The sequence below is a fragment of the Coenobita brevimanus genome, chromosome 23, assembly GCF_032717465.1.
Source record: "Coenobita brevimanus isolate Jiangsu-jjx chromosome 23, ASM3271746v2, whole genome shotgun sequence".
Taxonomy (NCBI): domain Eukaryota; kingdom Metazoa; phylum Arthropoda; class Malacostraca; order Decapoda; family Coenobitidae; genus Coenobita; species Coenobita brevimanus.
The window spans coordinates 61,106,359-61,111,829 of NC_136976.1; positions in this window are offsets into that span (position 1 = coordinate 61,106,359).

Here is a 5,471-nt window from a genome sequence, read left to right on the forward strand (position 1 = left end):
CAGTCAAAACATTTGCTTTTACTTCTGACCTCTTTTCACTTTTTCTTTGTCGCTTATTTCTTCTTTCTTTGCCTTACTGTGTCTTCCTCCTTCAGTGTTCCTTTCTTCCTTGTCTTTTCTCTAATTTTTTTTCTTTTTCTTTTGTCTGTCATTTTGCTTCTCCCTCATCCTCTTTTTTTTTTTTTTCCCCTTCATTTTTCCCTTGTCTTTTTATGCAGATTTTTTTCTCATTCCTCTTGTCTAGCTTTCTTGATCTTCTGCCTCCTGTGTTCCTCTCCTTTCTGTTTTGTATCCTTTCTTTTACTCCTTCCTCTTTTATTTTATTTTCTTTCCTGTCATTTTTTTCTGTCATGTCTTTTTGCTCTGTTGTTTTACCTCTTTACCTCTCTTCTCTGTATCTCACCCTCCTGTCTCTTTTCGCCCCTTATTTCCATTCTACTATTTTTATCTTTGACTCATTCGTGTTCTCCTCCTTCGTCTTTTCGTCTCCTTGTTTCACTTTCCTCCATTCTCTCCATGACTTGATCTCCAATCTCTCTCTCTCTCTCTCTCTCGAATCGAATCGAACCAGAAGTCAGAAAGTCAAAATATTCCTCTCCGACCTCTTTTATTTTCCTCTCTCATCTTTGTTTCTCACTCTTTTTCTATCAATCCTTCATGTCCCTTTTCTTATACTTTCATATTCTTTTTCTTTTGCCTTTATTTCATTATATCACTCCAGTGCATATCTACCTTATACCCCTTCTTTTTCTCTTTTTTACATTCTATTTTTTTCTCTGCTTCCTATCTTGTCTTCCCCCTCCTTTTTTTGTCTTTCTCCTTCTACTTCTCATCTATTCGTTTTCTCTTTCCCCGTTTGTTTTGTTTGTCCCCCTTTCCTGCATCTCTTCTTCCTGTCCCTTTTCCCCATTCTGCTTTGATTTTTTCTTTCACTTCCGTAACCCCCTTTTTTTCTCACCGCTTTCTATCTCTATCTCTCTCCTGTTTTTCTCACCCGCCTCTCTGTCTATTTTCAGCACAGAAGCAGAACTGTAAGAGGCCCCAGAGAAGGTTAAAAACATGGCTTACTATGTCTGGTCTGTTTTCTCTCTCATATTGTTTCTTTTTTTTCATATCTTACCCATTACTTCTTTTCCACGTGTCTTGTTTTTGCTACTCCATCGTCTTTCATTACTATTTCTTTTGTTTCACGTTTGTGTCTTTGCCTTTCTCATCATTCTTTGTCTTTCTTGTGTTCTTTTCTGTCTTTGGTCTTTTGTTTCTCCATTCAATCTCTTTCTGTCTTCCCCTCTATTTCCGTTCCTCTCCCCTTTGCTTTCTTTATTGTTTTTTTTTTCCTCCCCTCGTTCTCATATATGTCTTTTTCTGCATTTCCTTTCTCCTCTGTCTGTCTGTCTCTCTTCCACCACCCATCCATCCGTTCTTTCCCATCTTACTTATTCCTCAAGTCTCTTCCTTTCTCTGTTTCAATTTTCCTTCCCTCTCAGCCTCTCCATTTCTTATCTCTCTCTTTCTCTCCCTGTTTATTTACTCTCTATCTCTTCCATTCACTCCCCATTCTCCCCCCTTTTCCGTCCCGTCCTTTTCCGTCTCTCCCTTTCATGCTCCGTTTCTCCCTTTCTTCCTCCCTCAATTGTCTCACTGTTTCTTCATTCTCCCTTTTCGCTCCCTTAGCCTCCAAGTCTCTCCTTCATCCTTTTTTTTTTTTTTTTTCCAGTCTTTCTCCCACCATCTTCAACTCTGTCCCGTTCTCCCTCCCTCCCTCCCTCCTCTAGTCTCTCCCTTTCTCCCATTGTTCATCCTCAGGTCTCTTCATTTCTGTCCCTCCCCTCCGTCCTCCCCAAGCCTCTCTCTCCTCCCTCCCTCCCCTCCGTCCTCCCCAAGCCTCTCTTTCCTCCTTCCCCACCCCCCCTCTCTCTCTCTCTCTCTCTCTCTCTCTCTCTCTCTCTCTCTCCAGCATCCCCCTGCTTATTTAATCTAGCCTTTTTGTCTTGTCCTCCACACGACCACCAAACGAATTATGTTTTTCTGGTTTTTCTCCCCACCACCAAGTTTCCCCCACATGATCCACCACCACCACCACCACCACTACCACACAGACTTTTTCCTGACTATTTTTCCTTTTCATCCATCACACGAACCAGCAGACAGATCTTTTTTCTCCTAATTTTTTTCACTGTTTTCATTAGACGAGTCCTCAAACGGATATTTTCCCTCTTTTTCCCTACGTTTATCCATATTTACGTGATAAAACCCACCGGACATATTTCCTTACTTATTTTTCCTACATAATTTCCCGCCTTCAGAAAATGGCCATCAGATTTGTTTTTACGTTTTTTCCCTTCCTTTTTTTTCCATCCACATCATACAAACCACAAAACTGATATATCTCCTTATGTAGCCTACCTTTTCAAAGCACACATATTTTCCCCTGTATATCCTACCATCTAGTTTTTCCCCACCTCTAATGAACGTGCAATTGCAGATCATCCTCCCCCTCTTTTTTCTTACCACTTCTGTTGCATGAACCGCCAGGCAGACTTTTCCCCCTACTTTCTCCCCACCCCACTAAACAAACCACCCCATATTTTCCAGACATTTCCTCTTACATTTCCTCACTTGCATTACACTAGCCATCAGACAGGTTTTCCCCTCACATCCATATCACGAACCATCAGACGTTTTACCCTACGTTTTTCCCCACCCCCGCAAGAACCACTGGACGAATGTTCCTCCCACGCTTCCCCAACTTTCCCAATATTTGCCTTATTTCCCCGCATTTCTCCACACCGTCTTCTCTTACTTTTCCCTACATTTTCCCAACTCTTCCTTAACATTTCCCGACTCGTCACCACATTTTTTCCCCTTATTTCCATTATATTCCCAAGATTTCGCCTACTCCTTTCCCGTCATATCCCCTCGTATTCCGTATCCTCGTTTCCTGCTTTTCCCAGCATTGTCTCTACACTTGTCCAATATTTTCTGCTGATCATGAACAATTTCCGCACAGTCCCTCTAGGTATCGGACTTTTCCCCAGCATTTCCCCACATTTCCACCACGTTTCGATTTTTTCCAAGGATTTCCCCAACTTTTTCCCCAACATTTCCCCCAGATTTTCCCCAACATTTTCCCCAGATTTTCCCCAACCTTTTCCCAACATTTCCCCAGAATTTTCCCCAACTTTTCCCAGATTTCCCCAACATTCCCCAGATTTCCCCCAACATTTCCCCACTTTTCCCCAGATTTTTTCCTCAACATTTCCCCAACTTTCCGCAGAGTTTTCACAGCCTTTTTGCCACTTTTCCCCTCAGTATATCCATCGCCTCCCTTGAGACTTTCCCCACCAGTTTGATCATGGCCGTGTCGGAGCTGGGAGTGACGCGGTGTGCCCGGGTCTGCGGCATAAAAGAATTTGTAGAGAAAACACGAGTGCCTTTCTGGGGGGTTTTTGCAGTCGCGTCTTAGAAGATGGCTGGCTGCGGGGGAGGAGAGGATGGGGGATTAAATTTGTGTGTGTGTGTGGAGAGAGAGAGAGAGAGAGAGAGAGAGAGAGAGAGAGAGAGAGAGAGACCACGTACATACACCAGAATGCATTTACGTGACAAGAATGGGAGGTTGTACACTTGTCGGATATATGCAGTCTGCTATTGTGTCTCTGTATACTGATATGTACTTCGATGCGTGCGAGTGTTCGGTATGTGCATGTTGTGTGACCTATGTATTTGTAGTATATGTATGTATGGATTTATGTATGTATGTATGCATTAGTGTCAATATGCGCTTGTGTGAGTCCTTGTGAGTGTATTTGATAACCTGTGTGTGAGTTACGTGTGTGTGTGTGTGTGTGTGTGTGTGTGTGTGTGTGTGTGTGTGTGTGTGTGTGTGTGTGTGTGTGTGTGTGTGTGGAGAGTTTGTTTTACTTCCATTGTGCATCTCTCCTTTTGTTTTAATGTTTTGCCTGTTGTATGCTGTGTTGTTCTGTGAATCTTTGTCTTTCCTCTCTCTCTCTCTCTCTCTCTCTCCTTTCTTTTCCTTTCCTTTCCTTTCCTCATGTCATTTATGTTTAATTTCTTCCTCAGTCGTCGCTTTCTATCACTCTCCTCCTTTCTCTCCCTCACCGACTCCCACCTCTATCGTTTCTCCTATCTTTTTCAGTTCTCTCTTCCACTTTTCTCTTTCCGCTTTTTCTCCCCTTCATGTCACTGCTCTTTTTTCTGCGACTCATGCGTTTCCCTCGCATCTCAAGCCTTCCCACTTTTCCTATAAAATATTCCTCTTTCCCACGGCCAACTTCCTCGCTCTCACGGTCCCCACCCCACCCTAACACACACACACACACACACACACACACGTGTTAATCTGTAAAATTGTAATGCATCTTCGTGAAAAGTAGTGTTGCAGATACTATGATTGCAGACACACTCAAAATTTTATTACTCTTCCTCGGTATAAGCAGATGAATGCATAAATGCCGGCGAGACAGTGAAAAGATTATGTACAACCGGAGGCCAAATTTCGCTTTAATATTACACTTCTTCGCTTTTGGCTTTCCTTTGCTGGTTAATATCCCGAAACCGAGAGGGACTATGTTTTTTCACCCACATATGATTCTCCTTGTTATGAAAATGTCAGAATGGTAAGTGACGGGCCTACCTAAATGGAATAATAAGCGAATTTTCGTCCCTGCCTATACATAGAAATTCCAGAACTCCTTTACTGATGTCGTGTCCAAGCAGGCGTCACCTGTCTGTGACACTGATGACAGCTCCCTGAACTCCTGGCGTCAGCAGTGAATTATTATGGAGCTGACGTGAGAGAATAAGCTAATGGTTTATGGTTCACAGTTTGAAGGATGGGTAAAGGGCTCAATGCAGAACCAAAACACGGTAGTGGTCGCTCGAGTGAAAACCTGACTACTCTGTGACCGGAACAGATTTCAAGGCAGGTGCTCAGGGTGCAGGTTCCAATGTCCAGCCAACATACAGGGGAGAGGCTAATCACCAGAGTTGACAGTAAGGGAAGGACTTAAATGAGGTTGCTTTGGCAGTCTCTCTGTGATCTGGCAAATCACCACCACCAGGCTTGCTCCAGCTTGGCAATTTGTAGCTATTTCAGAGCTTCATGATCCAGCAGACTATAGACTGGCTGCTTCTGCAGTTCGACGAGCTATAATCACGCAAGGCGTGTATGTCTGACAGTCGTCTTCATCTGGAGTCGGGCTTTTCGTGGCAGGCAAAATCGCTGTGTGCTTTTTCTCATGAGGGGTTCCAGATAGGTCAATGTAACTGACTGACTTGTTTTAGTTTCATCCCTGTTTGTTTTCGAGAGAGGAGCTGTTGCTGGCTGCGTAAGTAAAAATGAACAAATCATTTGAGTATTCATAGACAAAGCTATGCTTAAAGGAGCTTGCACCCTGTGTGCTTTTACAATACTTATGCCCTCCCACAAACAAGCACTGTGCATTCTGAGG